A 12,658-nucleotide genomic window follows, 5' to 3' on the forward strand; every position below is an offset into this window, starting at 1 on the left:
ATCAGAATTCAACCAATTCTGCATACGTTTGTTTTATAATAAAATGCTATTTCATTTTCAACATCTCCCCATATACTGTATACTTTTCAATCTGACCGTTATGCTTCTCTCACGACAGAAACATGACACATGACATGAGATTTAACATTACAATAGCACTCCATAGCTCTATTTAAATTGAAATATGTAGTGTGCTCAACATTTTTTATCATTTACATTACACTTGTCAGTGTCATGGTATGAAAATGTCCTTATGCAAAGCTTGTCTTATTCAGTTTTACTGAAAGCTCTTCAGCTTGTGATGAAAAGTATAGTTTCCTCTTTGGTTGAGCCAGAAGGTTAGTTAACTGATGGGGTCTAACCCAGCTGAGCTGAGCTCTCTATTCCACCTGGATCCAAGCCAAATGGACGAAAAGCAAATGTTCCCAGTGGGAAAAGACTGGACTTTTTCCCTCTCATAACACTCCTTAAGAGTGCAGGATTTTTTAAATCAGCTGCACCTGCTGTGGGCCCTCAGCTGCATGGTGGGAAAATGCTGGTATATTTGGTCAGTGTCCCTAGAGGACTTAAAGGTTAAGGACTTAGGGTAAGGTCAGTTATTATGATATTGATTTCCAATCAGAAGAGAGGTACTTTCCAGAGGAAAAACACAAAGCAGGAAATGTGAAGCATGGTTAATTTCAATGTATGAGGGAATATCACAGTGGGTGCGTGTCCCAAGCTGCATATGAGATTGAAATATTTTCATTGTATGATTTTCAATAGTGCTAGTTAATATACTGTAGTTCAGTAGTAGTTCAAGAATAATCTCTCTTTCTCTCAAGCCACAAAAGCCACAAGTCCTTGAATATGAACATATTATCGGTGTCATTCATGGTCAAAAGGAGAGATTAAAATGGGACGACACACCGCCATCCCCTTAACTGGATTATGTGATTGTTTCTTGTAGTATTTCTCTCAGGTCCTCTCAAGCTCTGTCAGGTTGGATGGGGAGCTTCACGGCACAGCTATTTTCAGGTCTCCCCAGAGCTGTTCGATCAGGTTTGGGCTCTGGCTGGGCAACTCAAGGACATTCAGAGACTTGTCCTGAAGCCACTCCTGCATTGTCTTGGCTGTGTGTTTAGGGTCTTTGTCCTGTTGGAATGTGAACCTTCACCCCAATCTGAGGTCCTGAGCGCTCTGGAGCAGGTTTTCATCAAGGATCTCTCTGTACTATGCTCTGTTCATATTTCCCTCGATCCTACTAGTCTCCCAGTCCCTGCCGCTGAAAAACATCCCCACAGCATGATGCTGCCACCTCCATGCTTCACCGGTGGTGCCAGGTTTTCTCCAGATGTGACACTTGGCATTTAGGCCAAGGAGTTCAATCTTGGTTTTATCATACCAGAGAATCTTGTTTCTCATGATCTGAGAGTCTTTAGGTACCTTTTGGTAAACTCCAAGTGGGCTTTCATGTGCCTTTTACTTAGGAATGGTTTCTGTCTGGCCACTCTACCATAAAGGCCTGATTGGTGGAGTGCTGCAGAGATGGTTGTCCTTCTGAAAGGCTTGGTTGTTGCTTTGCCATGCATTGTGAACTGTTGGACCATATAGAAACAGGTGTGTGCCTTTCCAAATCAAGTCCAATCAATTGATTTTACCACAGGTTGTAACGATTGTCTTTGGTGGAAGAAGGTGAGGACCAAGGTGCAGCGTGGTACGTGTTCATATTTCCTTTAATAAACTGAACACTAAATACAAAAGAACAAGAGGATAAATGAAAACTGAAACAGTCCCTCCCGTATGGTGCAAACACTGAAATGGAAAACAACTACCCACAACCCATAGTGGGAAAACAGGCTGCCTAAGTATGGTTCTCAATCAGAGACAACGATTGGCAGCTGCCTCTGATTGGGAACCATACCAGGCCAAACACCTAGAAATATAACACACAGAACAAAACATAGAATGCCCATCCCAACTCACGCCCTGACCAAACTAAAATAGAGACATAAAAACGGAACTAAGGTCAGGACGTGAAACAGGTAGTCTCCAATCAAGTTGTAGAAACATCTCAAGGATGATCAATGGAAACAGGATGCATCTGAGCTCAATTTCGAGTCATAGGAAAGGGTCTGAATACCTATGTAAATAAGGCATTTTTATTTTCGATTTGTTATAATTTTACAACAATTTCTAAAAACCTATTTTCACTGTCGTTATGGGGTATTGTGTAGAATGATGATTTTGATTTATTTAATACATTTTATAATAAGGCTGTAACGTAACAAAACGTGGAAAAGGTCAAGGGATCTGAATACTTTCCAAAGACACTGTACCTTCAATGCTGACACCAGCCTGTTTGGCCATTCTCTGCTGACTGCCTTCCAACCCAACCTCCAACCAGATCACTGATTAGACTGTTAATATTGTCTGTCCCTGTTGGGCTCTTCAGATGCATGTACAGTTTCATCTGAAGGATGAGATTATTCAGTATTTAGTCACCTTTCCCCTGACTGACCAGACTCTGTGGGAGCGTGCAGCAGGAAGTGTGCTAAGGTCTTGAGCTGCCAATTTCGTTCTAAGTCACTGATGCCTGGGAAGGATTACTCATTGTCTCCTTTAGCCCTTGACGTATTGGAAATGACATAAGATGTGATCACTACGTAGGAGAAGCAACGGATTTTGTATGGGGGTGACTCAACTGTGGTTTTGTTATAAATACTGGAATGCAAAGCTGCTGTGGAATATTGCCCTCCACAATTAGAAAATATAACCCTAGCCAGCCAAACTGGTTGCAATGACGTCACTAAGATGGCCTTTGTGACATCCAGGTCTTGTTGTATACTAGTTGTGAAAGGAAGTTTTGTTAACGTCTTTTTAGTGACCAGAAAAATGTCTTCATATCTGGTCTGACAACCTAACAACCAAAACATAACTTGAAAAATTTTTTACAAACAGAATATGATGTCTTTTTGACATCAAGTTCCACTGGGAAAATCTGAGGCTAAATAATGGAATGATAATAATGACGTTGGTTTGTGTTGATTGGGCAAACAAGAGCCTTTGACCTCATGACCCTACATGTTTTCTGTTAATGAGACACTCTCTTTTCTCCACTGTTTCAGGGTAATCAAATTTCCACTAAATCCTGTGTGCAGATATTTTTTCACCTGGGACACAGAAAGGGGACATTGTCTTTTTTTGTGGGAAATCGTGGGTGGGTGACGTCTGAGGTAGAGTAAAACCCAACCAGGCGTGAGCTGTTGCTTTTGGCAGGTCGGGAAAAATACTGCAATGAGGCGGCTGGGCTGGAGCATTGAGCATGTCCCCGCACCTGTGTCCACTCCTGATTGACAGCACGCAACTCCCGGTCATTCTGCTCAGTGACAGCAGTGACCTCACTTGCAATGACATCATGGGATTGTCTGTGTCAGACAGATGGTAGCGTGGTTGGTTTGCACAGCTGCAGAACCCCATAGGGACTCTTTACACCAGCACATCACGTCTCTCTTACACCAAAGTCCACAGCTCAACTCAGATTCCTTAATACTGCAGGGACCTCATCTCCAGTGGATCTGATGTCTATGTTGTTGACGCAAACACTGCAGAGTGCTTGGCACTGTTGTATTGTATGTTTGATCATTTCATGTATGAGTAATTTTCCTTGGCTAATTCTAAAGACATCAATGCTTCTTTGAGTGAGAGCACTCATAATTAAGAGTAATTTGTGTCTGGCACAATTTGAGATTGAGTGATATTTCCATTCAGATATGCATGACCGCATGATGAAGCTATGTACTGTGTACTCCTGGATTTGATATGGCTTTTTAATGGTGGGTGTTGTTATACAGACAAAGGCTTGTGTTTCCTTAGTCTTCCACACCTTCTCCCTCAGTGCTAATATTTTACGTGTGGACAAGGTGTGGTTGCCATGTGCAAAAATATACGTATTTAGATAGTTAAACAAATTAAATCTTTCTCTTAATCAGATTTTTCACTAAACTAAATAGGAAACGAAGCACACATTTGATGTGTTTCAATCAGTGAAGGCTCCACTTGGGAAACATAGGGGCGGTCCTCCTCAAACATTTTTCAAACATTAAAAACAATTTTAAAAAATTAAAAATGTAATTGTCGTTGTTTCTCACATGTCCTCCCATTAGCTTACCAGCCGCGACTCGTTTCTATAAACAAATGCTCACACGCAGTCATTTTTATTCTCGATGTGTTGTACATGTTCCTCTCCATCCATCACGTTCACAGAGTCTTACCATCCATCACGTTCATTAGTCTTAACGAGGGGTTACCCCACAGCTAGTGACCATGTCCTCATTTGTCAGTCACCCCATGACAATATACTTCTGCATTACCTTCATTTATCACGTCAGCCACAACAGCTCTCCAAAGAAAACAGCTTCAGCGAACATCCTGAAAATGCCCTGACTTATGACACTTTTACATGATTGATTCATTTGAAGGGGGTGAGCACCAAGACCCTTGAGGAGACGCAGTGGAAACACACTGGTTGTGTCAACGTTGTTTCCACGTCATTAAAAATAAATTACATTGAACCAATGTGGAATACACATTGAATTGACGTCTGTGCCAAATGGGGACACTTAGAATGGCAGGAATGACAACAAACAGTACAGTTGGTGTTTTCTCAACAGAGCACACCTGCTCTTGGAACAGTTCTTCAACAGTGCTCTTCTTAGTCAACTGCAAGCTATTGTTCAACTGCAAGCTATTGTATTAAATGACAGAGGTTTTGGTTCTCGTGACTTAGAAATAAATAATCACAAAAATGCCACACGGTTGAGATCATTTTGAAAAGATTCAGGCAAGGTTGGTGGGTGGTTGTTTATTTTTCAACATTAAAAGAGGGAGAGACATATGAGTTAATTTCATGTGCTCTGTAATATGGTTTCATTATTATTAAAAGTTTTAAAAAAAAACATATTTTACTGCCATTTTGTCACCTCAGCAACAAGTGCGAAGATGGTCAAAAACAATTTACTCAAGAGTGCAAATTACATTCAATTTACATTTATAAATGTCCAGTAGTAACATGTCAAGGTTATACTCTGAAAGATGTGAGTAAAAAAGCAGGTGTGTGCAAGGCAGCTGATCTATCCAACTAACTGAATTCTCCACCGTTCCCCTCTGAAGACATTCCCTTTCAGCAGAAGTGTCCAACCTCTAGAATGGTGAGTAGCCATGACATTTACAACACACTGTAGGGGAAATAAGTCTACCCTAACCAGGCATCCATAGCTCCAGCCTTTAAGCTTATAGAGATTCAGATGAATTCTCTCTGCATTGTTCAAACCATTTGTTTCATGTTTGTTACTGGGCCACTGCACTAGGGTGTGTGGTGCTTAGCTCTGATGGAGGTGAGAACATTGGCAAGCTGTGAGGCTGGCTGGGGAAATGGTCAACAACCCATAAAATATGTTCCTTCAGGAGTAGCACATGGTACTTTGAGTATCGGAAGGAAAAGTCAAGGTCACCTCCAGGGACGGTCAATGAATGTCTCCTAGTGGTACACTGTATCATTTAGATGAAGATGGATGTCTTCCCTTAATGATGTTTTTGCATGCTTATGATAGGGTTTCTGGAACAGTGACCCAGAAATACCACACCCCAATGATATAAATGTGGATACTTTTTCTCTCTCTTGTGGAAACACATGTTCATTGGGGTCATTGAGGGTCATGACAATCTGAAATTGTTTTCACAGACCCTGGAATGTCATCCAATTTCTTCAGGAGGTTGAAGGTTGGAGTAACAGAATGAAAGTTTCATACTAAATCACCAATGACAGGTACTGTATATAACCTGATAACATAGGTCAGCGGTTTTGTTTGTTGCGAAGCTATCTACTGTGGATAATGGTTTTTGACACAAATGACAACATTTGAGGCTTAGGGAAGCCCTCCTTAACCTTTTATAGGGGCTATTTAGATGCTTGAGAAGCATCATCTTCTATGTAGTATGACTTTGCTTTGTGAAGATGATTTGTGATTTGTGAAGCAGAAGTGCTTATGAAAACTTTACAAATAAGCTGTGATTTGTTCTTCATTCCTTCTTCATGCACGTTGAGTTGGACCAACGTGATATTTGCTGATTTCCCCACTGTTTTAAAGTCACGCAGTGGCTTGCTGACCTCTCATTCCATAGAGCCTATTCTGTTTAAGAGAGGTTGCCTAGTCGCTGCTTTTGACTGATCCTTATCAGTTGACAGGAACAAAACAAGAGGGTGCTCAGGTCTGAGAGTGCTCTCCAAAAATGTGGGGGGAAGAAATGTCTGGGTATTCACTTCGGACATGAATTCTTAACATTTATGGTCATCTGTTTTCAGAAGAATGTGTTTCTTTCAGTTCAAAGAAATGAGAATGTTTCAATTCAAAGACATGTAGCCATGTTGGGTTTGAGAATTTTTTGTAAGTCTGGGTTATTATTGTGGCTCTTGATTTTGGATGTTAAACGCAATTACTTTCTAAGAGTGACTTGTGGAGTAACTAAAAGACTACAGCTTATTGAACCTTATACGAAAATATATTTTCTAACTTACTTATCTGTGGATGTGTGCAGCAATGAAAACATTTGTGAATAACATAGTTGAGTATGGTTTGAGTAAATAACGTCACACGAAGTGAATGTGCATGAAATAACTTCATTTGTGAGTTTTCATGGCCATCAGGTGTTAATTGAATTAGTCAAAGAGGCAGCTCAAATGTGCCTTGCATTCCATTTGTGAGTGTGTCAGTGCTCTCGCTAATACCAGGCCACAGATACTTTTAACTTTTGTTTTTAGGTTATCTCACCCCTAAATGTGACAAGCATGCCTATTTTGTATCCTTTTCTATGCCCCAAAGCTGTTCACAAAGAGAGAAGCAACCTAGAGTCAGAATTCAAGACAGAGTTCAAATGGCCAATGGCATTTTGACGTCTTGTTGTTCATGTGAGCAAGGTCGTGAGTAGTTGGAAGACAGTGTCTAAAATAGCATGTTATTTTTTAGACAAAACTTAGTCATGGACATGAACTTTACTGTCAAATAAGACTATTTGTTCATTCTAAAAGTTACCCAAGGGCATAATGTCTCATTGTTTCAACCAAAGGTCATTATTAAATTAGAGTGGCTATTTAAAATGGATGTAACAAACCTTAAAACTATTAATAATTAATTCATGTTTAACAAATAAAGTATAACAGATTTGCTTTCTTACTTTGGTAGTATGCATGGGTAAATCCACATACTATACAGACTTCATCAAAAGCCACTTAAAAACATACCAGAATATTTGCATCCTTTATGTTGTCTGTTTGAGTGGCAATCTGGAATTCGAATAACAACTGAGGGATGGGTCTGGATAAATGTAACCAATCTCAAATTCCTAGACCAAGCTATGGAGCTTCACAGGATGCACGTGATATTACATGTCATGTTCTAAGACAAATGGCTTGACCATTCTCGGCCGTTTGACTGACGCCAACACTGTACAATGCTTGGTGATGTTTCAGCGCATGTTGTGTTTTGAAGGAGCCTGTCAGTGAATTCCAAATGTCACTAGCAACGCTTTAGTCTTGATGTATGGAGTCTGGGTGGGGGGGGGGGACTGCTGAATAGTTCAAGACTGAGAAAGTGAACATTTTTGTATTTTGAAAAGTCAAAACGAGAACTGTAAACAGTAAAATAAATGAAGGTATATGTTGAATAATCTCATACACAAATGGTTGGCACATTTAATTTAACTGAATCACACTAATAATTTCAATTTGATACCATCAAATTTCAATTGATTTGATTGATTCGACAACACAATTCAATCACACGTGTGGATACACTGCACATCACTGAGGATGACCCAAAGTTTAACAACTTGGTCCTTTTAAACGAACTCAATTATTTACTTAGTCTCAAGTGTATATATACACATTATTTAATTATACCTGTCTTCAATGTGGTTGAGAAATGGTGAGAAAATGCCAATATTTTCTGAGATTTGATACTTGATACTTTGAACAGCTGCAAAGCGGAGGGTTTTAATGGATTGACAAGGCAGCAGCATCTGCTAGGTTTATCACATGATGTGACATCATTTACCATAAAGGAATCAGGGGCCACTGGGACACATTCCTGGTATGGTTCTGTTGTCCATTAATATCAGACATGAGAATATCATATATATTGGACACTTCAGCGATGATGGACGTCTGTTTCAGCTTTGGGATTTGCTGGTGCGTCTTCGCACAAGCGGGATATGACTTTAACTTGGTGCCTGAACACTTGAACAAAACGGTAAGCTACGGTATCAACATAGAACCAGAGGCAACATTTTATCCAAAAACATTCCTACATCGTGTAGCGTTGCAATTTCTGAGGCCTGATAATGGTGTATCTGGATTTTTTGGGGCCAATCTAAGTACAGTGCCTTCGGAAAGGATTCAGACCCATTGACTTTTTCCACATTTTGAAGGGTTACAGCCTAAAATGTATTTAATAGTTTTCCCCCCCATCAGTCTACAGACAATACCTCTTGATGACAAAGCAAAAACACAATTCTATAAATTTTTGCTCTTTTATAAAAATGTAAAACTGAAATATCACATTTAAATAAGTATTCAGACCCTTTACTCAGTACTTTGTTGAAGCACCTTTGGCAGCGATTAAAGCCTTGAGTCAAGCTTTAAGGAGAGATAATTGGGTAAATGCTAATACCACTGGCCCTTTTACCTGCTCGGTGTGGGTTGATTTTAATGTAATCTTTTTTAATTCCATCTGTTTATAAAAACTATTTCCACTTTAATATTTCTCTAACCGGCAGACACCTACTGTATGTCTGCTTTATTTTGTGGCGGCTGTGTGTATAGAACTTTTCTTTTTTCCCAAAAATATTAAAGCCTTGTGCTTTGGCTGGGCTTTGGCTGGGCCACTCAAGGACATTCATAGACCCGAAGCCACTCCTGTGTTGTCTTGGCATCGACCTGTTGGAATGTAAACCTTCACACCAGTCAGGTCCTGAGCGCTCTGGAACAGGTTTTATCAAGGATCTCTCTGTACTTTGCTTCGTCAATCTTTCCCTCGATCCGGACTAGTCTCCCAGTCCCTGCCTCTGAAAAACATCACCACAGCATGATGCTGCCACCACTGTGCTTCACCGCAGGGGTGGTGCCAGGTTTCCTCCAGAAGTGACGCTTGACATTCAGCCCAAAGAGTTCAATCTTGGTTTCATCAAGACCAGAGAATCTTGTTTCTCACGGTCTGAGAGTCTTTAGGTGCCTTTTGGGAAATTCCAAGCGGGCTGTCTTGTGCCTTTTTCTTTGGAGTGGCTTCCGTCTTGCCACTCTACCATATAGGCCTGATTGGTGGAGTGCTGCAGAGATGGTTGTCCTTCTGGAAGGTTCTCCCATCTCCACGGAGGAACTCTAGAGCTCTGTCAGTGACCATCGGGTTCTTGGTCACCTCCCTGACCAAGACCCTTCTTCCCTGATTGCTCAGTTTGGCCGGGCGGCCAGCTCGAGGAAGAGTCTTGGTGGTGCCAAACTTTTTCCATTTAAGATAGATGTAGGCCACTGTGTTCTTGGAGACTTTTTTGGTACCGTTCCCCAGATCTGTGCTTCGACACAATGCTGTCTCAGAGACAATTCCTTCGACCTCATGGCTTGGTTGACATGTACTGTCAACTGTGGGACCTTACATAGACAGGTGTGTGCCTTTCCAAATCATGTCCAATCAATTGAATTTACTACAGGTGCACTCCAATCAAGTTGTAGAAACATCTCAAAGATAATCAATGAAAACAGGATGCATCTGAGCTCAATTTTGAGACTCACAGAAAAGGGTCTGAATACCTATGTAAATAAGATATTTCTGTTTTTTATTTTTAACAAATTTGAAAATAAATCTTTAAAAATCTGTTTTTGCTTTTTTATTATAGGGTATTGTGTGTAGATTGCTGAGGATTTGTATTTATTTAATCCATTTTAGAATAAGGCTGTAACGTAACAAAATGTGGAAAAAGTCAAGGGGTCTGAATACTTTCCGAAAGTAGTTAATTTGCTGTGGATCTCTTTCGATCCAAAACATTTTCATATTATCTTGTGAAGTTTGATGGTCTCAGTGTTTTTCTTCTGTCAAGTCCTCCTTTCAGCAGAAAACTGACAGCTTTGGTGGACGCAAAATGTTCAAGTGCTTCAATAAATAAAATAAATAAAAATGCAAAGTATGTGATATGTTGACCTCCAGCTAAACAATACATGGCAATGAAAGAAAAATGTGCTCCTACGTACGAGTGGAAACAGTAAAATACTTTAAAGTACTACTTAAGTATTTTGGGGTGGTATCTGTACTTTACTTTATATTTATATTTTTGACAGCTTTTACTGTTATTCTACTACATTTGTAAAGAACATATGCACTTTTTACTCTTTACATTTTCCCTGACACCAAAAAGTACTCGTTACATTTTGAATAATTAGAAGGACAGAAAAATGGTCTAATTCATGCACCTATCAAGAGAGTACTGCCTCTGATCTGGCTGACTCACAAAACACATATGCTTTGTTTGTAAATTATGTCTGAGTGTTGAAGTGTACCCCAGTTTATCCGTATAAAAAAGAAGAAGAATTGGGCCATCTGGTTTGCTTAATATAAGGAATTTGAAATAATTTATACTTTTACTTTTGATACTTAAGTATATTTTAGCGATTACATTTACTTTTGATACTTAAGTATATTTAAAACCAAATACTTAGATTTTTACTCAAGTAGTATTTTGCTAGGTGACTTTCACTTTTACTTGAGTCATTTTCTTTTAAGGTATCTTTACTTCTACTTAAGTATGACAATTGGGTACTTTTTCCATTACTGAGAATATCACCCACTAAGTTCTCAAATACACAATGATGGATGGAGGACCTATGCGAAAACATCATCCTCTGCATCACAGATCCTGATATCTATCTGGTGGGAAACACTCATTTTGCCAGAACCCACTCCCCTCCCTTGATGAATAGTTCACTTTAAGCCGTTCTAGAAAAGATCTGAAAGGTCTGAAAACTCCTCTTCAGTGTGTCTGGCAGACAGCCACTCAGGCCCCTCCAGGTCCACCCAGGAAACATACTGTAGGAGGGAGGAACCTGAGTGGCGTGTGGAACAAACATTTATCATGGAACAAGAAGTGTTCCATCTGAATGCTCTGCATGTACTCCATGATTGAGGAACTGATGTATATTTTTTTTCATTTGACTTTATAAAGACATTTATGTGACTTGCAGCAAATGAAACCTTTTAATGATACAAAACATTTGGTTAAATTTGTACAAATCATACTTTGAATTGTGCACCCTATCACCGCAATTAACCCTTCGAGTAAAACTGAAAGACATTGTCTTAATGCTATTCAAAAGGATACCCTTCGTTTACATTAAAAATATTCAAGTTACCTTTTAACACCTTTGTCACAATAGCTGCAATGTCTCTCATAACTTAGTCCATGCACTTATAGGGGTTAGAGGTGAGTACATGTTTACATACTCTTAGCCATGATGACATTGAAATCATAATTCGATTTACACATGCCATCATATGTGATTCCCTTTCACTACCCCCATTATGTGCTGGCAACAGATTATATTGGGGCCTCTTGGATTGGTAACCATGCAGTTCTACCTCACAGAGAAAGCCCATATACACTGAGTGTACAATACATTGGGAACACCTTCTTAATATTGAGTTGCACTCCCTTTTGCTCCCAGAACAGCCTCAAGTCATCGGGGGATGGACTCTACAAGGTGTCAAAAGCGTTCCAGAGGAATGCTGGCCCATGTTGACTCCAATGCTTCCCACAGTTGTGTCAAGTTGTCTGGATGTCCTTTGGATGATGGACCATTCTTGATACACATGGGAAACTGTTGAGCGTGAAAACCCAGCAGCGTTGCAGTTCTTGACACAATCAAACCGGAGTGTGCATGAGGCAGAAATAATGGGGTGCTACTCGAGTTACGCTGGAAGATTATGTCCCTTATTGGTCAGTGTCTGCGGAGGAAAGTGAGAGCGGAGGTACGTTTAGAGGCAGACCATAAGTCTGCTAGCCTCTCCCTCCACTGACCATCAAATGCATGTACTGGGCCTATACCCTACTGCACAAACCTCATTGCTACAGTACTGCTTTTAATATGTTCGTGTTGCATAGACTTACGTTTTGAGCGGTAGATCTCGGCTTGCATTGTGACTCAAAGTGATCTTGACTCAGAAAAGGCCGGTGACCACTGATTGAAGCGGATTTAGCAAGTGACATCGATAAGGGATCATAGCTTTCACCTGGATTCACCTGGTCGGTCTATGTCGTGGAAAGGGTTCCTAACATTTTGTACACTCAGTGTATATGTGATTCCAAGGCATACATTTAGAAAGCTAATGTAAGCTGTTCCTCGCTATGTTTCTACAATTGAATCAATGTATACAATTCTAATCCCTAAACATGTTTTTTTAGCCAAATAGAATTATGTTCCTGTCCTCCCCAAATTACAAGATGACCTGTTGTAAATGGCCCATGGTGGTCTGTAGAGGAAGGGTCATCTCATCTCCTTTGTCATTTCTCTTGTAGCTGCCGGAATTCTAGCTTGGCTGCATTGACTTGGCAGTGTCAAGCACCATAGAGTGCAGCTTTG

This window comes from Oncorhynchus clarkii, chromosome 27, assembly GCF_045791955.1.
Source record: "Oncorhynchus clarkii lewisi isolate Uvic-CL-2024 chromosome 27, UVic_Ocla_1.0, whole genome shotgun sequence".
In the NCBI taxonomy this organism is placed as follows: domain Eukaryota; kingdom Metazoa; phylum Chordata; class Actinopteri; order Salmoniformes; family Salmonidae; genus Oncorhynchus; species Oncorhynchus clarkii.